Source organism: Camellia sinensis, chromosome 10 (genome assembly GCF_055761805.1).
Source record: "Camellia sinensis isolate YWXY chromosome 10, ASM5576180v1, whole genome shotgun sequence".
Taxonomy (NCBI): domain Eukaryota; kingdom Viridiplantae; phylum Streptophyta; class Magnoliopsida; order Ericales; family Theaceae; genus Camellia; species Camellia sinensis.
Genome location: NC_138970.1, coordinates 146,074,483 through 146,100,749, shown reverse-complemented (window position 1 = coordinate 146,100,749; position 26,267 = coordinate 146,074,483). Strand labels below are relative to the sequence as shown.

The 26,267-nt window shown below is 38.5% G+C and overlaps 1 long non-coding RNA gene across 1 annotated transcript in view; it reads left to right on the top strand.

The window, feature by feature from the left end:
* The first annotated feature begins 1,670 nt into the window (after positions 1-1,670).
* LOC145801356 (uncharacterized) overlaps positions 1,671-26,267 on the top strand; it is a 30,516-nt gene continuing 5,919 nt past the window's right edge. The window contains exon 1 of the long non-coding RNA XR_014342710.1: positions 1,671-2,039. This is a non-coding gene — a long non-coding RNA (uncharacterized LOC145801356). The remainder of the gene's footprint in view (positions 2,040-26,267) is intronic.

The window sequence follows — 26,267 nt, the reverse complement described above, 5'->3', positions numbered from 1 at the left end:
AATGATAGCCTTGGGGACATGACATGACCAAGAGAAAAGACGCTTATATTTTACTCTAACTTGTAGAGTTAGGAGTTGTTTAGGATGTTCTAAATAAGTGTATTTTTTGACTTTTTATGAAATATGAGGTGTGTATGGATTAAGTTTGAAGTGATGTAGTAGAGAAATGATGTGATTTAAATAAGATAGTGACTTTTTGATTTTTTGACTTTTTTTAAGAGAGGACAAATAAGGCCAAAGTTGAGTGTATTAATATCCAAAGAATGGAGAACTTCCATTGGAAGAATGTTAGCTCTCACATCCACCAAGAGGTAGTCTCATAACCAAAGGCAATACCAAAAGGAAGAATAAGTTCTAGTGCCGTACTACCACGTGCAATGGGTTGGTCTTCCACTAGTAAGTGGTTTGAGCATTTTTTGATTCCACGGTGGGATAATTGTTTACTCACTCCATAGGTGACCTTACTTACCATATTCCAACGTCTCTCAATTGTCCAAACTTATATTCTCAATTAATTCCAAGAAAAATATATTATTGTTCAAAACTAAAAATTAGATTTAATTTTTAAGTCAAGTAATATAATAATCAATTAAGATATTAAAAGCAACATTCTCTTTTATACTTTATCTAATCATCAATAAATCATATTATTTATACATTATTAAATCGAAAAAATAAATTTATATCTCATTTTCCTTTCAGAAAAATATTCAACCTGTTATTGCCAAAGAACTTGGCTTGGGACCAAGGTACAAGGTCCAGATTCTTTAAAGTGATTTCTCATGTGGCTGAGGCCTCGTTTGGCAAGAGGCTATTTTAGTCAATTAGTCAAAAAGTTACTAAATTAGCCAAAAAGTCAACAACCCATACCAAAAAGTCAAAGATTCTATTTTCTCTCTACTTTTTGCACATCTTTTCGTAATTAGCCAAAAAGTCATCCCAAACATACAAGTTTTTTTTACCTACCTTTTTAGCTAAATAGCCAAAAAGTTACTAAATTAGTCTGTTCCCAAATGAGGCCTGAGTTTTTTTTTAAGCGACTATTAGGGTTGGTTTGGGGTGTCCTAAAAAAGTGCACTTTTTGTCTTTTTACGAAAAGATGTGCAGAAAAGTAGAGAGGTGATGTGATGAAAAAAAGATAAAAAGATAAAAAGATAAAAAGATGGATTATATAGTCTATGCCAAACAAGGCCTTACTACTATTTTACCCTTTAACTCAATATTTTTTTTTTTTTTTGATTCTTTTTAACTTTTATAAAATTAAATCTCAACTATATAAAAAATTACTGTATGATCGCCTAAAAAAAATTCCAGTTCAAGTTACACAATGAAAAGTAGTTAGAAACCATGCCCATCTAACTATTGGGTCATCTTCTATTCATCAAATTAACGCTGTGTTTAGTTGGGGGTTTTGGGAAGGGAAATGGAAAGGGAAATGAAAATGAAAGGAAAAGGAGAAAGAATTAATAAAATTCCAAATCCCAACTATGTTTGGTTGTGTTGGTTATAAAATAGAATTGATATCCTAAAAAGTATCCTATTTCTTTATTTATTTCTCACCCCCTTTCTTTTCCCATATATTTTTTATTATAACCAAACATAAATAAGATTACATTTTTCATTCCTTTTCCAAATCCCACCTCAAAAACTCCAACCAAACACCGCACAAGGAAAAACGTTCGAAATCTCTTTCCACAAAACGCAGAGAGTGTTTCCTTTCTTTTGATTCCATTTTGGTTTCATCTCTTTCCATTATAGATAGAGACAAAGGGCAAGGAAATCAAAATCAAAATCAAAATCAAAATCAAAGAAAAAGAAAGAAAGAAAATAGAAGGAATAAGAGGGAAAGGCAGAATGGTGAGCAAGAAATTGTGGGAATGGAGTGAGTGGGGATGGAAATTCCTTTTTTATTGGAGGGTAAAAGATGGATTTATTTTCTAGGGATCCTTCCCTACGCCACCCATTCCGTCGATTTCTTGGTTTCCCTCCCTTTCCCTTTCTTGTCCTCGCCATCTCTCACCTTGTCAAGCTTCCCAAAGGTAACATTTTTATTACCCTTTTCAATTTGTCAATTTATGTTTTGTGTTCTATATTTGTTTCTATGGATTGCTTGATTGATTCATATAAACTCAACGTTATCTAGTTTAGGAGTCCTGGGATTTATTCAGTTTCGATGGAGTGATTTGGTGAGAAATAATAAGAATTGAAAAGAAAGATTTTACTCTTTTCTTCTCAGATTTGGTTTGTAAGTTTGGTGAGAATTGATGAGGAATGGTGAAAAAGGGAACTCCTATACATTTGAGATTTACTCAGAACAATCTGGTTGGTTCTATATTTTTCATTATTGATGATGATTGCAATTAAAAAATATTAAGGAGGAAGAAAAAAAATCCCACCCATATCTTTATATCACATACTTTGCTTTCTTCCTCATCCAAACAATAGAGTGAGAAAACCCAATATTCCTTCTCACTTAGATGAGAGACCACAATCATTTCTTTTCTTTTTTGTTCTGATCCAAACATATTGTAGGAAAAATCATGTTAGAAAACATTGGTAAAAAAAAAAAACTGAGTAGTGTTCAATAAGTATGTATCTTACCCTGTTCAGTCAATAGGTGTAGCATAACAACTAGGAATTATTACATGAGGTGAGGCAACTACGTTTAGGTCAAGAGCACGATCATAGCACTGTACTGGTTTGGATCTTGGATTTGTGGAGAGAAAAGAAAATGGAAGGGATTTGTGGAAAAAATTTAGCTGCGATTTCATTAACTTTTCTCTTCACTTTTCTTTTCCTTTCATAGATTTATTCTCAAATCCAAGATCCGAACACAGCTTTATAGAATTATTGCATCTAGAGTGCTTGAAGCAAGATATTTTTCATATTATATGTGGTGGCCCCTGCAATTAGTTGCATTAGTGGAGCTATATAATGGAAAACTCATGTGTCTACACTTGTGTTAAAAAGTTGAATAAATATAATGACCATCATGAAGAATGAATAGATTAAAATATAATTTTATACTTTCCACATTGTTCGATCATAATGACACCCTTAGTAAAAAAAAAATCTTAAAATAAATGATTGATATTTGATTTGTATAATATCTATAGTATATGGGAAAGCCATCTACAATAAATGGATTTTCCGAAAAAAAAAAAAAAAAAAAAAAAAGAGGAAAATTGCTTAGAAGTTGATGCTAGTGATGCATCATTGGTGAAAATTTTTATTCATGTTCCGAAATCCCCAAAGACGAAATCCCAATTCCATCCTTGATCCAAATGGTCCATTTGGCAAGTTATGTCTAAGCATAGTTATCTGTGTTCAATTGCCTTGTAAGTGACAGCCAAATGGCTTCAAGTCTCATAATGTTCTGATTTTGTTTGGCATTTATAATTACATTTTTCAGTTTCTTACTCTATCCAAAGGTGATTCTACCCTCTTTGTAGCTGAGATTATTATGTGAAAAGTAGCACACATGAGGCTCAAACCCGAGCCATGTGGATGGAAGAAACTCCAAGTATCACCCAATTAGGTCACAACAAAATATGTAACACAACAATTTAGTAAATGTGCATATTTCTGAAGATCGTAACCTTGCCTAAAAGACAATAAATTACTAATGTGTTAGTTTATTTTAACTTTTTGATATTATCTGCCTGCTTCATTCTAAGCCAAGCTTCCACAATTTTTCCGCTGGCCCTCCTGGCATCTGTTACATGAGCTCTCAATACAAACTTAAGTTACTAGAACTTTTAATATTTTCATCATCATGACATTATTAAATGCTTTTGCCAATTTAAAGGAGGGACAATGGTTCTTTGAAAACTTGTAAAACTTTTGGGTTATCATAAGAGGACAAGCATATAAATAGGGAAGTTTTGTCGAAAGGGGAATATGAAAAATATCCAATCCCAACTTCTCTTAGACTAGGTTGTCCGGATTTGCTCGCAAACAAACTGGAGATGCTGGTTGGAAGTGTTTTTGTGTTTTTTTTTTTAATTTTTTTTATAGGTAAGTTAAGATTTTATTCAAAACACAAAACAAGTACAAAGAACAAGGGTCAAAACCCAAACACAAACCTACAGCCTAAAATTACACGGAAAACAACAATCCGGTTATTAGTGATGCACTTGAAGGAAGGAGAAACATCCCAATCCAAGCAAGTCTGCCAATTACTAAAGGAGTTCTTCACATACCTCAAAGAACATAGCCTAGCTCTAATGTCTCTAATAGCCAAGGCCAGAATAACATCTGAATGATTGTTAACCTGTCTAAACATTCTTCCATTCCTTTCAATCCAGATTTGGTACAACACAAGCCAAGGATAGTTTATGGGCTACACTTTTAAGGGAATGATTAGAGCAATTGATCCTAACCAATTGAAGCTCATAATTCCAGCACAAGATACCTCTGCTGGACTGGTTGATACTCAAAAGCTGCTTCCAGATGCTCTGACCATATGCACACTCAAAGAATAAATGGTTATGATTTCATTTGCTGCATTACACAGTAGACAAGAGGGATCTAGTTGCATACCCCATCTTAGAAATCTGTCTCTGGTAGATAATCTTTGAAGAGAAACAAACCAAAGAATGAAAGACCATTTGGGGATAGCTTCTTTAAACCAAATGATATTATGCCATGAAGCAGTAGGTTTCTCAGCTCTCAGAGATTCCCAGGCTGACTTAACAGAATAGAGCCCATTGTTGGAGGGAGTCCAGCAAATCTCATCCTATTTATTAGAGTCAGGAATTTAAGATACAGGTGTAAGAGCCATAACCTGCTGAATAGCTCTATTTCTTTGCCTTGGCCATTTCCAAGCATTCACAACGATAATATCAGAAATTTTAGCATCCAAAGCCCTTCCAATGTTGTGCACTATTCTTTCACCGAAATGCTTATACAAGGGGCCAAGTGGGTGCCAATTGTTGATCCACAAGAAAGTGTGCCTGGCATTGCCTATCTGATATTGAATTTGGGGCTGCCCAATGTCTCTAAGATTAAAAATTTTCCTCATAGACAAAGAACAGTCAAAAGGGAATTGGGAATTACAATGTTCTTATCAAGGAATTGTATTAGTGGGTTTGCGTGTGAGTCATATATGTAACTGGCTTTTATGTCTTGTTAGGTCTAGTTTTAGTGATGAAATGAAAGGTAGAACTCATGGATAGAAAAATCGAGCATGCTACTTACAACTTTTTTTTGGATTGCGATATTTTGGTTCTTGTTATAGCTATACTAAAGGCTTTTAGAGTAACTTGCTGAATACTTATACTAAAGGTTCTTCGTTATAGTTATACCTAATTTTTGGATCCTTTTTGAGACATTTACATATCCTAAAATTTAGAGTTGGATGTGTCCGATGCACTTGCACTGGACAACCGTACCTGAGTTCATGTGACATAGGCTACAAGTTAGGGGATACAACATAAGCATCCCATTTGGGACGATATGATGCATTCAAAACACGCTCTAAATGAAGAACTTGGAGAATTCCTTTGTCCAAACACTTGGGAAATCTACTTTTTCTTTCTAACAAGGCATACTTTGTCAGAGAATAGAGCCAAATGTTTTGTTTGTAGAATCAAAGAAGTGGTAGTCTTGCTTGAATGATTGAGGGAGACCCATAGCAATCATTTTAATTACGTTGTGCATGGTTAGAGGTATTTTTATTGGCAAAATAATTTGGAAATCAGGTTTTAAAAAAGGAAGTTTTTGAAGTAGAGGTTGAATTCAGGTTAGAGGAGTATGCTAGGGGACTTCCAAAAGGAGGATGCATTGGTGCTTGAATATGAGGTTGAATTTTGGTGTTTGAAGAGGACACCTAATTGGTGCTTGAAGAGGAGGTATAATTGGTGTTTCGGGTAGAATTTGAGTAGGGGAAGTGATTTAGGAAGGAGATTTTGTAAGACTTGGATGAGACACAGGATAGTGGGAAGAAATTCCTTGTGCTAGATTGGGTTGTGCATAGGAAGCTTTGGATGTAGGTTTTGGTTTACATGTCATTTTCCTGCAACAAATTCTCTAGTTAGAAAATTTGGAATACTTTACCTTGTGTTTAATATTTTCTTTTGTTTTTAAAAAAAATATCTTTGGCAATATGTTTGTATGTCCATCAGCATATCTTCTTTTTGAAGGGAGGGAGGGAGGGAGGGGTTAAGGGGTTAATATGATCTTTGCATATCTTCTTTTTCACTCACACTATAATCTTTGTCATATCTTCTTTTTCACTCACTAGCACCTTATCTTTCTCACCACGTTAAGCTATGCCAGACAATGATCAATATCAACTAACAAATCTGAGTTTCAGTTCAAACAACAATATTATTAGAAAATCAGTCTCAACTTCAAGATGATGAGGAAGATGATATCATTGATGAAATTACCTTTAATTTATAACACAAATTTTGAAGATGATTGTTATGGGGTTTCATGTTAAAATTTACCATCACCTACCACACACTTACCATCTCCTACCACACACTCACCTACTACACTCACCTACCACCACCTACTCCACTACACCTACATCTATATAAGGAACCATTTGTAATAGACAGTATAATCAACATTACATCAATAATACAATTCTCTATTTCTCTTTATACATTCAATTTCAACATGGTATCAGAGCAGGTTTAGAACCTAATATTTTCGCTTCACCGGCGGGCGGCAACCTCACCTTAGCCGTCCGCTGGACCTCAACCAAATTCCGCTAAAGTTTTCTACACGCCCTCACTCCGCCGCCGTATTTCACCGCCGCTCATCTTCCTCCGGCCAAATTCCTCTCAAACTCCATGTCTTTGCCACTGCTAGGCAGTCGGTCTATGCTTATAGGAGTAATCAGATATCAATCAATAATACATCAGTTTATTTTAAAAAAAAAATATATATATATATATATATAGCTTTGCACACCAAACCATATTTTATTCATCTCAGGGATCAACCCCGATCACAATTTTACACAAAAAAAAAAAAAAAAAAAAAACACCCAAAGATTTGTTTTCTTTTCTGCCGACGGCCACCCACCGACCTCACTTCTTCGCCTATTCCGCCGGTCTTTTCTTCTTGCCTCCGTCCTGGGCGGTCCTTGACGGTGTTGCCTCCGTGTTTCCCACTCCACTGGGCACGATCACTCCTCCCTGCTCCTCCACTACAGCATATGGTGGACCTCCAAATCGGAACATCACGGTGGCCTTCCGCTTCAGCTCCTTGTTTTCTGCCTTTAGCACACTTATCTCTGCTCGCGCATCCTTATACATGCGTTGGAGCAGAGCCAGCTGGGAGTTTAACTGTTGCACCTCATTTGTCCTGCTTTGCAGCCGGTGCGACAAGTTTGTGACCGCATTCATGGTTTCCACACATGACTTCAGAGTATACTGATTGGCCTCAATATCAGTTTGCACCGCCATTTTTTGCTCCACCGACCGCATCGGAAAGTTCAACGGAGCAAACACAGAGGTGTTTGGTTGAGGTTTACTGGCCACCGCACCAGTTACTTCTCTTGTGGGCTCGTTCAGTTCTGGAAAGAGCGTGAGCAGACCACGGGAAGAGGAGGCCATGTTTTGGGTAGCTGGACGGGAAGAAGAGGCCATGTTGCTGAGTGTTTCAGAGACGGGTTGGTTACAGAGTATTACAGAGTTTCTCTCTCAGGCAAGGTTAAGCGTTTTTCAGAAGATTTTAGCAGGTTTTCTGCCTCAGCCTCCGCATTGATTTATATAGAACATGACAACGAGGCCGACACGCGCACTGTCGATCACGTGCATCACCGCGTGTCTGGCGCGCCTTTTGATGGCACGTCTTTTGATGGCACGCCTTTTTATGGATTGGGCACGCCTTTCGATGGCACGCCTTTTGATAGATTGGGCACACCTTTTGAGGGTGCGACTCTTTAAGGGTCCGACAAGACTCTGTAAACTGTCCCGACATTGATTCCGGTTAGCTCCTTTATGGGTCCGACAAGACTCTGTAAACTGTCCCGACATTAATTTCGGTTAGCTCCTTTATGGGTCCGACAAGACTCTGTAAACTGTCCCGACATTGATTCCGGTTAGTTTCTACAAGGGTCCAGCAAGACTCCGTAAACTGTCACCACAACTGTCACAACATTGTCTTCTACAACGGTCCGACATGACCCCGTAAACTGTCTTCTACAACGGTCCGACATGACCCCATAAACTGTCTTCTACATCGGTCTGACACCACCATACAGTGTCCTCTACCACGTTATGACACCCCCATACAGTGTCCTCTACAACGTTATGACACCATCCAGTGTCTTCACCAACGGTCTGACACGACCATACAGTGTCTCCTATCCTCTTTTATTTTTATGTATTTTCTTGTTTTGTTACTCTCTCCAAACTCAAGTTGGTTAGTTCCTATCCCCCTTGAGTTTGCGGGGGGCTGTTAAAATTTACCATCACCTACCACACACTTACCATCTCCTACCACACACTCACCTACTACACTCACCTACTCCTCACCTACCACCACCTACTCCACTACACCTACATCTATATAAGGAACCATTTGTAATAGACAGTATAATCAACATTACATCAATAATACAATTCTCTATTTCTCTTTATACATTCAATTTCAACACTTTCATTGATTAATTCCATCTCTCACTTTTCTTTCTTTTTCTTCCAAATAACATCCAAACAATTATTCAAAGTCAATGCCAAAATAAAGTATTCAAAAGTTTTCAAAATCTCTTTTGGCATGATGCCAAAATAAAGAATGAACATCAATCATCCTAGCAATTCAAATTCCACAAACAAAAGACTTGGGTCCCTTATTGTCGGTCTTTATTCATTTGGATTTTAGGCTTTCCAACAGTTATTTTGCAATTAGCACATAGTGGTAACATTTAGCTCATAATTATATAGGTGTAGTGTTTCAAAATTTTCTCATCCACACCAGGAAAGTACATTAAATTCACTTTGGGAAAATGTGCACATGTATGTGGTATCTAAAAAGATAAATGCAACACAATTCTGTAGGGACCTTTCTCTAGTGTGGTGTGGATTGACTAGCTTTCTAAGTGAAACGTGTGAATATTGAATTGATGCAAATGCAAACCTCGCAAACTTACCTTTTATAACTATATCACAAAGATAAGTGGAGAGAAATGCTATTGCTAAAACTATTTTGTGGTTTTCACAACAAATTCAATCAGACCATGGGATAGCTGGAAGTGGAAAACTCGTGGAAGTAATGAAAGTGAGTTTAGCAATATCATTATTGCTCTTCTTTTAATGCTCTTCTTACAATCAAATCACTTCTCATCCCTTAAATTGGACTTTCTTTTTGATACATTGGAGGTCATAGACTCAGGATGAGTATCGAATATTGATGTGTGTCAAAGTGTCAGATCTTCCTAAACCTAAATATTAAGATATTGGGATATGCATCCAAAGGTTAGGTATGGATATGGAGACACATTAAACACTCGTGTTGCATATTGTATAATATGCTTAGATAAGGTCTGTTAAAAAAAGTATGCTTAGATAAGGTGGTGTAAATTATTTAGAAATGTACTTCAAATTAAATGGGATCCTTCACAAAAAGGGAGTTTATATCTCTCATTCAATGGCGAAGGAAAATGGGGTTAGGGAGGGGGCATGATCCTAAATTTTTTGAATTCCTTTGGCAATCCTTGTATGGTTTGTTTACCGTTTTGAAATGTTTGTCTAAATTAGCATGTTGGCCCCCAAATCTTAACCAAATTGAAAATAAAATATCAGAACTCCAAAAATTTAGTCATGAATCTCTTCTTATTTTTCATATCATTCTCGGTTTGCAAATTATTATGCAAGTAAGTTTCTCCCTCACCAAACTAACAAGATATTAACTTTCATTATAGTCTATATATATATATATATATATATTACTTATTCAAATATTGTATAAAATTAGAAAATTCAAATATCTAAATTTGTTACGGGTGTTGGACACATCTCACACCCTTACCCTTGTCATGTTCAGTGGACACAGATACGATTGGAGAAATAGAAGAGTTATGTAACAAAGCCATGGCCTGGGGGAGTGGGAGCCTTGTCTATGGCAAGGCTTGAACTCTTGACCTCCTTGTGAGGTGCAAGAATTCTGTCCGGTTGAGCTAGAATCTTTTTTTTGAGTTGACTTCTTCCCATTTCTTTGAGCCAGCAAGGGTGGGATGGGGAGTATATACCCTCAGTGCTAAATAGGCTCCTGGTTGTAGAGAGTTCGCCTAATTTGGACCTTTGGTAGGGTTTACAAACTACTTGGGCCCAACCTCTTTGCGATCTCTTTGACTTCTGCTGCATATAACCATAGCAGTCTACTTTAATTGCTCGTATTGTAAACATTCTACTTTAAGTTTATATTTGATCATTGTCTGTGTTTGCACGCGGCATAATGATTTTGCCAGAGCAAATTTGTTATTATTGTTACTACTTTTTCTGTTACACATGGTATATGGTTATCATCTAAAGCTATCTATGTATTCAGTGCCGGTGGATCAAACATAAACTCAGGAATGCGTAAAAAGTATTCGTTGGATTGCCTTAATCTTAGGGATGGAAGGTAATGAACAAAAGAACTGAAACATATGAGAGTGTCGTTCAAAACAAGCCAACTTTAGGCAAGGCTTCTATGATATAGGTCTTAAAATCAGAAGCTGCTGCAAACAGTGATAGCTAGGGGAATTAACTGCCCAAGGCTTCACTCAATTTGGAGTATGCAGATTCCCAATGCCCAAAATGTGAGGGAAACAAATGGGTATGAAAATAGTTCACGTCAAGTGCCTTGGTGAATATCGTTGCAAGTTAAATGATATTGGGCTGGAGCATGAATAATAGGCTATATTACATGGACTCGGGGTATGTGTCTAAATGTTCAATTCATCTAATTCCTATGTCCAGGATGCTGGAACATGGCACACATTCAGAGCATTTCATGCCATAATGTGGGAGTTTTATGCTTAATTTTATAGTAAACTCAAATTACTAAATATGCTTACTAGGTGAATGCCTTGAGTGTCCGACATAGGTACTTCATGCATGTAAGAGGAATCCATGTAGCATAGGCAACGGATATATGACTTCTACAACATAATTTTGAATCTTAATTTTGTTCTTTATGGGGAAATAAATAACTCAATGCAAGCTATTGTAATTCAAGATGATTCTTGTGTTTCTTCATGAAAAAATATAAAAAAACCTATTAGCTTGATCTGACGGGGTGCTTAATGTTATCATAAAGGATATATGCTCTGAGTGAGGGGCTGGCTATTCATGATCTTGCATAGTATGTTTCAGCTAACTGAGTTTTGTAGCAGCTTTCAACCATAGTTTTGCTCTAGCTACACACGAACTAACTGTATTGCGTCAGCGATTGAAGAAATGTGATTCTATGGTAAAACAGTTTTCTGTTGGGTCATTGACTCATTGCCTTATTAATACGAAGTGGTGTGAATTGTCATATAGAAGAGATTTGTTACCAGATATGACCTAATCTGATCGGCTAACGAGCTTACACAGAGAGAGGATTCAAAACCTGTTATGTTATGGTGATTTTTGGCTAAGGCAAATTAAATTTAACACCGTGCTCAGCCAAAATGTTTTTCTCAGCCAAAATGTTTTTCTCTTATTATAACTGTGATAGGTGAGAATTGCTTGGTTAAATATTTGTTTAGAAGGTAAATTAATGATTGTTGTGCTTTGATAAATTGAGAATTGTGATAGGTGGCTTGTGGAAGCTTCTTTGGCAAAAGCTTCGGATAAATTCAGTGGTCAGACCCAGGATAGTTTTGCTTCGGCTTTATTTTTGTTTTGCTTTTTCTTCTCTACTTTTGTATAGTTTCTGACCAAAACAAAAACACAAAAAACAAAAACATGTTGACTGTGTGTGCTAGTTGATACTAAGAACAAAATTGAATTACTTACAGACTTGAATTGAAAGTGCAAAACTGAAAGAGAGGATACAGGAGGCACTTGACCAGTCTTCAAGAGCCTTACGGATCCTTTCTGGTTAAATCAACCACACAAAGAATAAATCACCAAGAATTGTTCGGAACGAATTCGCCTAAAAAGAAATCACAAATTATTAGATAAAATAAAAGATTCTCTTTTCTTTTCTTCCAAGTATTCTTGCCCACCAAGTAACTCTTATCTTTTTTTTCCCTCACAATATTCTTGCCTACCAAGTCACTCTTATTTTTTTTTTTCTTTTTCTTTTGCCCCAAGTTTTTCTCTCTCATAAATTGAGCTAACCTCTTATCTTGAAGAAGAAGAAGTGTTTGTGACTTTGTTATTTTTGTGTGAGATTATCAAACAAAGAAATAAATGGTGTATGTGATAAAGTTTTGGGTTTAACTAATTGTGCAGTATTGGTGAACCATACGACTTAGTCGGGCTGTTATATCCTGGGGGACAAGTCAAGGTTTTTTCTGCTGTACCGGTGTGAGGCTTTGCCTAACCGCAGAGGGCTTTAAAGAGAACGAATTTTCCGCGCCTCAGCCCTTTCAAAAGTTATTGTAATTTTTATTATTTGTATATTCTGGTGTTTTATTTGTAATTATCACCAACAATTTCATAAAAATTTTACTTTTTATGTATATTTATGTTAGGAGTGTTGAAAAATTAAAAAAAAAAAATTGATTGAAATATTAAAAAAATTTAGCAAAAATTAAAATTACAAATAAAATACCATAAAATACAAATAATAAAATTTACAATAACTATTGAAAGGCTGAGGCGCAGGAAATTCGTTCTCTTTAAGGAGATTTAAGCCCTCTGCGATTAGGCAAAACCTCACACCGGTGCAGACTTGTTTTTCCCATGATACAATAGTCCAACTAAATCGTATGGTTCACCAATACTGCACAATTGGATGAACCCAAAGTTTCATCATGTACACCTTTTATTTCTTTGCTTGATAACTCACACAAAAATAATAAAATTACAAACACTTGATAAAATAAGAGTGACTTGGTGAGGAAGAATACTTGGGGGAAAAGAAAAGATAAGAGTTACTTGGTAGGCAAGAATACTTGGAGTAAAAGAAAAGAGAACTCGGAGGGAAAGAAACTTTTCTTAGAGGCAAAGTGAGTTGGGGCAAAAAGAAGATGGAAATCAATTCCTCACAGATGGTCTCCTGCTTTCCGAAGCAAATTTCACCTCCACTGGCCTTGATTCTTGCCATCTGCATTATCCAACTGGTTTTCGTCAATTGAGGTTTCTAATCCATTATTTCTGGCACTGCAACTAATTTTAACTTGAATATGCCATAATCACTGTATTATGTACCCTAAATTAGCGCAGTTATTAGCTTTTTGTGTGTGTGTGTGTGTGTGTGTGTGTTTGTGTGACGAACTCTGTGCTGACATGGTGTTATAGTATCCAGAGAAGTTATCAAATTCAGATTAGAATCTGTTTCCTTTAATTTTGGTTCTATTTTTAATTTTATCAAATTCCTTTAGTATCCAGAACAGTTGTTATGCTACCCTGTTCAGTCAATAGGTGTAGCATAACAACTAGGAATTATTGCATGAGATGAGGCAACTAAGTTTAGGTCAAGAGGGATCATAGCAGCGTACCGGTTTGGATCTTGGATTTGTGGAGAGCAAAGAAAATGGAAGGGATTTGTGGAAAAAATTTAGCTGCAATTTCATTAACTTTTCTCTCCGCTTTTCTTTTCCCTTCATAGATTTCTCCCCAAATCCAAGATCTAAACACAGCCTTATAGAATTTTTGCATCTAGAGTGCTTGAAGCAAGATATTTTTCATATTATATGTGGTGGCCCCTGCAATTAGTTGCATTAGTGGAGCTATATAATGGAAAACTCACGTGTTTACACTTGTGTTAAAAAGTTGAATAAATATAATGACCATCATGAAGAATGAATAGATTAAAAAATAATGTTGTCCTTTCCACTTTGTTCGATCATGACACCCTTAGTAAAAAAAAAAATTCTTAAAATAAATGATTGTTATTTGATTTGTATAATATCTATAATATATGGGAAAGCCGTCTACAATAAATGGATTTTCCGGAAAAAAAAAAAAAGGCAAATTGCTTAGAAGTTGATTCTAGTGATGCATGATTGGTGAAATTTTTTATTTATGCTCCGAAATCACCAAAGACGAAATCCTGATTCCATCCTTGATCCAAATGGTCCATTTGGCAAGTTATGTCTAAGCATAGTTATTTGTGTTCAATTGCCTTGTAAGTGACAACCAAATGGCTTCAAGCCTCATTTGGCAACTCAAACACAATTAGGTTAGGGTTTTGTTTTAGCATTCATAGTTACATAATGTTCTGATTTTGTTTGGCATTTATAATTACATTTTTCATATTCTTACTCTATCCAAAGGTGATTTTACCCTCTTTGTAGCTGAGATTATTATGTTAAAAGTAGCACACATGAGGCTCAAACCCGAGCCATGTGGATGGAAGAAACTCCAAGTATCACCCAATTAGGTCACAACAAAATATGTAACACAACAATTTAGTAAATGTGCATATTTCTGAAGATCATAACATTGCGTAAAAGACACTAAATTACTAATGTGTTAGTTTATTTTAACTTTTTGATATTATTTGCTTGCTTCATTCTAAGCTAAGCTTCCACAATTTTTCCGCTGGCCCTCCTGGCATCTGTTACATGAGCTCTCAATACAAACTTAAGTTACTAGAACTTGTTAGTTTATTATTGTATAGTATTATTGTATAGTTTATTATTGTATCATGTTAGTGTGCTATATGTTAGTTTATTATTAGTGATAGTCATAATGAATGTTCCCCAATTGTCATAATGAATGTTCCCCAATTGTTTTCTTCTTTCGGTGCTAATTGGCACCCTATGTAACTTTTCCTCTCTATAAAAGAGAGTGTAAATCTCTTTGTAATATACACATTCACTGAACAATTCTGTGGCTCTTTCTCTCTCTCTCAATCCTCTATCACTCTCTCAAATTATTGTTTCATGGTATCAGAGCCCAGTGTTACATTTCTGGCAATTTTCGATTTTGGTGTTTAGACCCGTACACAGTGGCATACATCAAATCGCTCGGAATTTTCTCACGATTCCAACGGCACCTAGCCCGTTCTCAGACCACCATCCACGCGCCCACACGCGCCGCCTTTACCTTCTGCGCGTCACCAGCTCCGCCACCACTCTCACACGCGCCCGCACGCGCCATCTGTTGCTACTCACCTCCGCCACGCGCCTCCACGCGCCCACACAACCGCGGCTGACGTCAGCCCTGCCACTCCCGTACGCCGCGCCTGCTATTGTGCGCCTTTCGTGCGCCGCTTCACTACATTGCACCCGCGTGCGCCAAAACGGCTATTGTGCGCCGCGCCTGCGCCTGTTCGCTACCGTGCGCCGCCGCCTTCCTGCTAACGTGCTCCTCCCTGCACTCTGCCAACGTGCGCCGCTGACATCATCGCTGACATCATCTCTGTCCAGCAGCCTTTTCTGGCTATTTTCGACCTTCCGGACTCACTGGTACACTCTGTTTTACCAAATTTTGCTCCTACAGGTCTCTTCCTATTGCTTTAATCCTACTTAACTAGTATTATGGATCGTCTTGATACCTCCCATCCCATTTCCGTTATTCTGAATGGTTCAAACTATGTTCTGTAGGCCCAAGCCATGTCTTCCTTTCTTAAAGGCAAGAAGCTCTGGCGAATTGTCACCGGGGATGTGACTAAACCAGTAAAAGACAGTGTCACTACTGAAACTACTGCTCATACTGCTACATATGAAGACCGACTTGAGGAATGGGACAGTAAGAATTACCAAATCATTACCTGGTTTCGTAATACCTCTATTACCTCCATCAGTCTTCAGTTTGGTCGCTTTCAGCTAGACTCTGTCAATACTCCTGCCAAAGACATCTGGGATTTTTTGAAAGAACGATACCAGACTACTGGTCTTGCCCATCAATATCAACTTCAGAATCAACTTCATCGCATACGCCAAGAATCCACTCAGTCCATTAATGATTTCCTTTCTCAAATGTACTCTGTTTGGGATCAGCTTGCTCTTTCAGAACCGACTTGGCATAACCACGAAGATGCTGTTTTATTTACTCTCTATCGCAACCAGCAAAGATTGGTGCACTTTCGCATGGCTCTTACTTCCTCTTTTGAGCCCGTACGTGCCTCTCTGCTTCATCGTCATCCATTGCCCACTCTTGAACAAGCAATTTCTGAGTTGCTATCAGAGGAGACTCGTCTTGGTACACTTCAAACTCATCATGTGGACTCTGTTCTTGCCACTCCTCCGTCCCGGCCATCATTTCCCCAGCGGACCACTGCTTGCCTCTATTGTCAGAATCGGGGCCTTCCTTCAACACATCTCCTGGTCAACTGCCCCGTCAGATCCTGCCGCTACTGCAACAAACTTGGTCCTGGTCATCTGCAACAAGATTGTTTTCGCAATCCTTCCCGATCATCCTCCAATAGCCACTCCTCTCGCGGTGGCTCTTCCCGGGGAAGCTTTCATCGTTCCGGGCCTCAGTCTCATCACACTGCTACTGCTGCTTCCGGGAATCAGTCTCATCACACTGCTGCTGCTGCTTCCAGGAATCAATCTCCTCACACTGATGCTTCTGCCTCTGCGGGGTTCTCTGAGTCACCTGCTCTGTCTACCCCTCACTTTTCTCCGACGGATGTAGAGGCCATGCTCAAACAACTTCTCTCTGGTACAACTCCTCCTACTGCTTTGTCTGTAATCCCAGGTAACTCTTCTTGGTATTTTGACTCTGCCTGTTGTAATCATATGACCTCCAGTTCTACTATCTTTTCTTCCTCCTCCTCATCTCCTCCTTTTCCCTCCATTCATACTGCTGATGGTTCCATCATGTCTGTCCGTCATGTTGGTACTGTCTCCACCTCTTCTTTATCTATACCTCAAGTTTATCATATTCCTGCTCTCACCTTAAACCTTATTTCTATTGGTCAATTATGTGAACTTGGTCTAACTGTCACATTTTCTGCTACTGATTGTTTGGTACAGGACCCTCAGACGGGGCAGACTATTGGGATCGGCCGTAAGCGTGGACGTCTCTATGAACTCATTCACCTACATGTTCCTCCCTCTCCTCAGATCGCTGCTCCTACATCGACTTCCTCATTATCTCCCTTTCATCTTTGGCATTGTCGCTTAGGGCATATTTCTGTTAATCGCTTAAAGTCTTTGGTTTCTAGTGGACAGTTGGGTCATGTAATTCCCGATCATTTCGATTGTATACCCTGTCAACTTGCCAAACAACCTGCTTTATCCTTTAATAAAAGTACTTCTGTTTCCCTTGCACCTTTTGATTTTATACATTCGGATATTTGGGGACCCTCCCCTACCACTACCATAGGGGGCTCCCGCTATTTTGTTGTTTTTATTGATGATTTTTCCCGGTTTACTTGGCTTTTTCTCATGAAACATCGGTCTAAACTTAAACACATTTATTATAGATTTGGCCAAATGGTCCACACCCAATTCTCCAAAGCCATCAAAATTTTTCGCTCTGACAATGCTATGGAATATCGGGATTTGGATTTCCTTTCCTTTCTTCAGCATCATGGTACCCTGCCTCATCGTTCTTGTGCTGGCACGTCCCAGCAAAATGGCCGCGCTGAACGGAAACATAGGCATATCCTTGACACTACTCGTGCTCTCCTTCTCTCTTCTTCCTGTCCTGAAAACTTTTGGGGGGAAGCTGCCCTCACTGCTGTTTACACTATCAACTGTGCTCGTACCCTTGTCCTCCATAATCAAACTCCCTTTGAACGTCTACATGGCACTCCCCCTCCTTACGCCAATCTCCGGGTTTTTGGCTCTGCCTGCTTTGTTCTTCTTCAATCTCACGAACACACCAAACTTGAACCTCGTTCTCGTCTTTGTTGCTTTCTTGGGTATGGAATTGAACATAAAGGTTTTCGTTGTTGGGATCCTCTCTCTAAACGTCTTCGTATCTCTCGCCATGTTGTTTTCTGGGAACACCAAATGTTTTCCTCACTCTCCTCATTTCACTTACCTGTACTTTCCACTCCTGTACTATTTACTAATCCTTCCATCGATCTTTTCTCTGCTGATTTTGATACAGGTTCCTCATTCATCGAGACACCCTTGCTCACTCCTGATCCCGTCCAGCCTGCTCCCTCTGACGGTCTACCTCTTATTGCCACACCTCCTTCTCCACCGGTTCTTCCTCCCACCGATCCTCCTACGGGTCGACCACGCCGGGTAACTCAACCTCCTCTCCATCTTCGTGATTATATTGTTGGATCTGCTGCCTTCTCTACTTATGAACCTACCTCCTATCGTGAGGCTTGTACTAATCCTCTTTGGCAGCAAGCTATGACTGATGAACTCCAGGCCTTAGACAAAGCTCATACTTGGGATCTTGTTGATCTTCCTCCTGGCAAGACTGCAATTGGCTGCAAATGGGTTTACAAAATCAAAACACATTCTGATGGCTCTATTGAACGCTACAAAGCTCGTCTTGTTGCCAAGGGTTTCAACCAGGAATATGGTATTGATTATGAGGAGACATTCTCTCCTGTTGCTCGGCTTACCTCTGTTCGCAGTTTACTTGCTGTTGCTGCTGCTCGCCACTGGGGGCTCTTTCAGATGGATGTCAAAAATGTTTTCCTCAATGGTCATCTTCTTGAGGAGGTCTACATGCAACCTCCACCTGGGTCCACTTTTCAACCTCATCAGGTTTGCAAACTACAGCGTGCTCTCTATGGCCTCAAGCAGGCGCCTCGTGCTTGGTTTGCTACGTTCAGTTCTGCCATTCATGACTTCGGGTTCACCTCTAGCTCCTATGATTCTGCTCTTTTTATACGGTCTACTTCTCATGGTACCACTCTTCTTCTTTTATATGTGGATGATATGATTATCACTGGTAATGATGAAACTGGTATTCTCCACCTCAAACAGTTTCTCCACCGACAGTTTGAAATGAAGGACCTTGGTACTCTTAATTACTTCTTAGGCCTTGAAGTCTCTCATGATTCTACTGGTTCCTATTTGTCCCAGGCCAAATATACATCCGATCTTCTGGCTCGTGCTGGTCTTACTGATTGCAAAACTACCTCTACTCCAGTTGATCCTCAGATTCGTCTCACTCCTCTCGATGGGACTCTTCTCTCTGATGCTACTCTTTATCGCCAGCTCGTCGGCAGTCTTGTCTATCTCACAGTCACTCGTCCTGACATTGCCTATGCCGTTCACATTGTTAGTCAGTACATGTCGGCTCCCCGCACTTCCCACTATACTGCTTTACTCCGCATCCTTCTCTACCTCAAAGGCACTCTGTTCCATGGCCTTCACTTTTCTGCTTCCTCCTCTCTTGATCTGCGTGCCTTTTCCGATGCTGATTGGGCTGGGGATCCTACGGATCGACGCTCTACCACGGGTTTCTGCTTCTTCTTAGGGGATTCTCTTCTTGCTTGGCGTAGCAAAAAACAATCCCTCACTGCCCGCTCTAGCACCGAAGCTGAATATCGAGCTCTTGCTGATACTACTCAGGAACTTCTCTGGCTTCGCTGGCTACTTGCTGATATGGGTGTTTCTGCTTCTGGTCCTACTCCTCTCTATTGTGACAATCAGAGTGCCATTCAGATTGCTCACAATGATGTTTTTCATGATCGCACCAAACATATTGAGATTGATTGTCATTTCATTCGCCAGCATGTTACCTGTGGTACTGTTCATCTTCTCCCTATTGCTTCAGTCGATCAACCCGCTGATATCTTCACTAAAGCTCATCCTCCTGGCCGCTTCCATGATCTTGTTTCCAAACTCAACTTGGTTGATGCTTTCCCTCCTTGAGTTTGCGGGGGGATGTTAGTTTATTATTGTATAGTATTATTGTATAGTTTATTATTGTATCATGTTAGTGTGCTATATGTTAGTTTATTATTAGTGATAGTCATAATGAATGTTCCCCAATTGTCATAATGAATGTTCCCCAATTGTTTTCTTCTTTCGGTGCTAATTGGCACCCTATGTAACTTTTCCTCTCTATAAAAGAGAGTGTAAATCTCTTTGTAATATACACATTCACTGAACAATTCTGTGGCTCTTTCTCTCTCTCTCAATCCTCTATCACTCTCTCAAATTATTGTTTCATTTTAATATTTTCATCATTATGACATTATTAAATGCTTTTGCCAATTTAAAGGAGGGACAATGGTTCTTTGAAAATTTGTAAAACTTTTGGGTTATCATAAGAGAACGAGCATATAAATAGGGAAGTTTTGTCTAAAGGGGAATATGAAAAATATCCAATCCCAACTTCTCTTAGACTAGGTTGTTCGGATTTGCTTGCTAACAAACTGGAGATGCTGGTTGGAAGTTTTTTTTGTTAAATTTTTTTATAGGTAAGTTAAGATTTTATTCAAAACACAAAACAAGTACAAAGAACAAGGGTCAAAACCCAAACACAAACCTACAGCCTAAAATTACAGGGGAAACAACAATCCAGTTCTTAGTGATGCACTTGAAGGAAGGAGAAACGTCCCAATCCAAGCAAGTCTGCCAATTACTAAAGGAGTTCTTCACATACCTGAAAGAACATAGCCTATATCTAATGTCTCTAATAGCCAAGGCAAGAATAACATCTGAATAATTGTTAACCTGTCTAAACATTCTCCCATTCCTTTCAATCCAGATTTGGTACAGCACAAGCTAAGGATAGTTTATGGGCTACACTTTTAAGGGAATGATTAGAGCAATTGATCCTAAACCATTGAAGCTCATAATTCCAGCACAAGATACCTCTGCTGGACTGGTTGATACTCAAAAGCTGCTTCCAGATGCTCTGACCATATGCACACTCAAAGACTAAATGGTTTTGACTTTCATTTGCTGCATTACACAGTAGACGAGAGGGATCTAGTTGCATACCCCATCTTAGAAATCTGTCTCTGGTAGATAATCTTTAAAGAGAAACCAACCAAAGAATGAAAGACCTTTTGGGATAGCTCCTTTAAACCAAATGATATTATGCCACGAAGCAGTAGGTTTCTTAGCTCTCAGAGATTTCCAGGCTGACTTAACAGAATAGAGCCCATTGTTGGAGGGAGTCCAGCAAATCTCATCCTATTTATTAGAGTCAGGAATTAAAGATATAGGGGTAAGAGCCATAACCTGCTGAATAGCTCTATTTCTTAGCCTTGGCCATTTCCAAGCATTCCCAACTATAATATCAGAAATTTTAGCATCCAAAGCCCTTCCAATGTTGTGCACTATTCTTTCACCAAAACGCTTGTACAAGGGGCCAAGTGGGCGCCAATTATCAATCCACAAGAAAGTGTGCCTGCCATTGCCCATCTGATATTGAATTAGGGGCTGCCCATTGTCTCTAAGAGAAAAAAATTTCCTCATAGACAAAGAACAGTCAAAAGGGAATTGGGAATTACAATGTTCTTATCAAGGAATTGTATTAGTGGGTTTGCATGTGAGTCATATATGTAACTGGCTTTTATGACTTGTTAGGTCTAATTTTAGTGATGAAATAAAAGGTAGAGCGCATGGATAGAAAAATCGAGCATGCTACTTATAACTTTCTTTTGGATTGCGATATTCTGGTTCTTGTTATAGTTATACTAAAGGCTTTTAGAGTAACTTGCTGAATACTTATACTAAAGGTTCTTCGTTATCGTTATACCTAATTTTTGGATCCTTTATTGAGACGTTTACATATCCTAAAATTTAGAGTTTGATGTGTCCAATGCACCTGCACTGGACAACAGTACCTAAGTTCATGTAACATAGGCTACAAGTTAGGGGATACAACATAAGCATCCCATTTGGGATGATATGATGCATTCAAAAACTTAGAAAATATGAGGAAGAAGAACTCTGAAAATATGAGGAAGAAGGAATATATTTCTATTATATTCAAAACTTCTTATTTTACAAGATCAAATGGCACTCCTTATATAGGAGATATTACAAACATCATTATAACCCATTATATGCCACTTACATATTATATATTACCACTATCTACCACTATCATATTATATACATGCCACTATCTACCACCAACACCACTATCATATTCTATACATGCCACTATATACCACCAACACCACTATCATATTCTATACATGCCACTATCTACCACCAACACCACTATCATATTATATACATGCCACTATCTTATTATATGCATTAACACAAATTTCCAACACTCCCCCTCAAGCTGGTTTGAAGATATCTTCCATAGCCAGCTTGCTAGTCAGCTTATCAAATTGCTTCTTGTGTAGTCCTTTCGTTAGCACATCAGCTAATTGTTCACCTGTTGGAAGGTAGGTCATACAGATTATGCCAGCATTGATTTTCTCCTTGATGAAATGTTTATCCACTTCTATATGTTTTGTGCGATCATGTAGAACTGGATTATGAGCTATAGATATAGCTGCTTTGTTGTCACAATAGACCTTCATAGGTGTTGGGTGAGAAAGCTTTAATTCTTCAAGAATTCTTTTAATCCACATTACTTCACAGATTCCATGGGCAACAGCTCTGAACTCTGCTTCTGCACTACTTCTAGCTACCATATTCTGTTTTTTACTCCGCCATGTAACTAGGTTCCCACCTACAAAGGAGCAGTATCCGGATGTTGATCTCCTGTCTGTAACATTTCCTGCCCAGTCTGCATCTGTGTATACTTCAACTTGAAGATGTCCATGTTTCTTGAACAGTAAGCCTCTCCCTGGAGTTCCTTTCAAATATCTTAAGATCTTATAAACGGCCTCAAAGTGCTCTGCCCCTGGTGAGTGCATGAACTGACTTACCATGCTGACTGCAAAGGCAATATCAGGCCGCGTATGAGACAAGTAAATCAATTTCCCGACAAGTCGCTTATATTGTTCCCTCTCTTTGACTTCTTCAGCCTTAGCAGCTTGTAACTTCAAGTTAGGCTCGATCGGAGTCTCCACCATCTTACAACCAAGCATACCTGTTTCTCCAAGGAGGATAAGAACATATTTTCTCTGATTAACGAATATACCTTCCTTGGATCTTGCAAATTCCATTCCGAGGAAATACTTGAGGGCTCGCAGATCCTTAATGTGAAATTCTTTTGCGAGTTTCTCTTTGAGGGCTGCTAACTCTGCTTCATCATTACCAGTTAAAATGATGTCATCAACATAAACAATCAAAATTGCAATTTTACTGTTTTTTGAATGTTTATAAAATATTGTGTGATCTGCTTGACTCTGCGAGAAGCCACAACTGATAACTGCCTTCCCAAAGCGTTCAAACCACGCTCTTGGTGATTGTTTGAGTCCGTATAATGACTTGTTCAATCTGCATACTCTGTCGCTTCCAAGTCTCTGCTCAAATCCCGGCGGTAGGCTCATGAATACCTCCTCTTCAAGATCACCATTGAGAAATGCATTTTTAATGTCAAGTTGATGTAGAGGCCAATCTGAATTTACTGCAAGAGATAACAGTACTTTGATGGAATTTATTTTAGCAACAGGAGCAAACGTCTCCTGATAGTCGATCCCATAAGTTTGAGTGAAGCCTTTAGCCACCAGTCTCGCCTTGTATCTCTCAACGCTTCCATCTGCGTTACATTTTATCGTAAACACCCATTTACACCCAACTGTTTTCTTGTCTTTGGGTAGATCAACTATCTCCCAAGTACCACTTCTCCTTAAAGCATTCATCTCCTCCATGACTGTTAATTTCCAATTCGGATCATCCAATGCTTCCTGTATATTCCTTAGAACAAACAAGTGTGAAATCCTAGATGTGAAAGCTCTATGGTTTTTAGACAGTCTTTGATAGGAGAGGTAATTTGCAATAGGATGTTTAATGCAATTTCGGACACCTTTCCTAATTGCTATAGGAACATCAAGGTCGGAAATAGAAGGAATAGGATTACCTAAAATTTCAATGCCAGAACTCGGGTGGACATTCGGGTCATTAGGATGGACATTCGGGTCATTATTCCTCAGATGAAATCGCTTCCTAGTATAAACCTGAAGCTCAGGATTTAGATCATTTTGTAGTACTTCTCCCCCTAAACAAGAATCTTCTTGACTAGGCACCATAGAACTTGGTTCTTCTAAGTGATCATTATCAGACAGATGTGGTTTTTGTGTAGGATAAATGACATTGGGGAGCGGGATAGAAATATCCCAAAAACGGTCTTCTACTCCACTTGTCTCCCCCTGAAGAGAAGTGTTGGGGAAATAGGGTTTTGTTTCCACAAATGACACTTCCATACTCACATGAAATTTCTTGGTTTGAGGATCGAAACACTTATACCCCTTTTTGTTTGAGGAATAACCCAAAAAAACACATTTTATAGCACGGGGGTCAAGTTTTGAACGAAATTGACTGGGAACATGAACATAGGCAGTACATCCAAAAACTTTGGCGGGTAAATCAGAAAACAACCTCGTGTCAGGAAAAAAAGTTTTGAGACAATCGAAAGGTGTTTTGTATGTTAACACCTTTGTAGGCATCCTGTTTATCAAATAAGAGGCTGTTAAAATTGTTTCACCCCATAAATATTTAGGAACATGCATGTAAAACATTATAGCACGTGCTACTTCAAGTAGATGTTTATTTTTTCGTTCTGCAATGCCATTTTGTTGAGGGGTATCCCGACATGTAGATTGATGAAAAATCCCCTTTTTTTTCCAAAAACTCATCCAACTGCTCATTGAAATATTCTGTTCCATTATCAGAATGTAAAATACCAATTTTGGTTTGAAATTGATTTTCAATCATATTGTAAAAATTTGTGAATAAATTTTTCACGTCAGATTTTTTATTCATCAAATAAATCCAACATAAGCGGGTATGGTCATCAATAAATGTAACAAACCATCTTTTACCAGAGAGAGTAGTGATTTTAGAAGGGCCCCAAACATCACTATGAATCAAATAAAAAGGTTTGGAAGCCTGGTAAGGTTTTGGCAAATAAGTAGAGCGATGAAATTTTGCAAAAATGCAACTTTCACAATGAAAAGAAGAACAATCAATCCCTTTAAATAATTCTGGAAATAAATGTTTCAGATAAAGAAAACTAGGATGTCCTAGCCTATAGTGCCATAGCATTATTTTTTCTTGAACAGAGATTGAACTAGTACTATTAAAGCTCTGAGCTTTTTTATTACTAACAGGTACTTCATCAAAGTAGTAAAGACCTTCAAGCATCTTAGCACGCCCAATCATCATCCCCGAGTTCTGGTCCTGAAATTCACAATGGGATTCAAAAAATGTAACACGACAATTAGAATCCTTAGATAGTTTACTGACAGACAAAAGGTTACAGGCTAAGTTGGGGACGTGAAGAACAGCATTGAGATTAATTTTCTCAGTTAGTTTAATAAATCCTTTTCCTGCAATAGGTGAAAAACTACCATCGGCTATTCTGATTTTGTCATGACCAGAACAAGGGAAATAGGTACTAAATAAATGGGAAAAACTAGTCATGTGATCGGAGGCACCGGAATCTATGATCCACGGAGAGAAGTTTAAGCAAGAGAAGGCTTTAGGATTTCTACCTGTTTGTGCCAACAAAACACTAGGAGTATCGGATGAGGAGCTGGATTTTATCAGCTTTAAGAGTTGATCAATCTGCTCTTTGTTGAAGGGACCTGAATCGGCTTCATTAGCGGTAGGAAAGCCACGATTCTTCTCTCCTTGTTTGCTGCTTTTCCAGTTGACAGGTTTGCCATGGATCTTCCAACACGTTTCGCGTGTAAGGCGAGGCTTGTTGCAAAAATCACACCAGACCCGTGGCTTATCATCAAACCTGCGCTGGTAATTTGCAGCTTTGTTGGCCGCAGCATCGCTAATTAAAGCAGAAATTTCAATTGATTCACCAGTACCTTTTTTCTTAAGCATGACGCTCTTTCGGCTCTCTTCCCTTCTGACTTCGGCAAATACTTCGCCAATGGATGGGAGAGGAGGTCTGCCAATAATTCTTCCTCGCACTTCATCGAACTCAATGTTGAGGCCGGCAAGAAACTTGTAAATACGGCTGTCTTCCACAGTTTTCTTGTGGTGGTTGCAGTCGTCAACCGATTTCCATTCGTATGTGTTGAAGATGTCAAGATCCTGCCACAACCTTTTCAACGAATTGAAATATTTGGTGACGGAATCATCTCCTTGACGAATCTCTCCTAACTTCAAAGTTAATTCGAAAACTTGAGATTGATTTCCTAGGTCAGAATACATCTGACTAACATTATCCCACAATTCTTGTGCAGTAGGATAGCACATG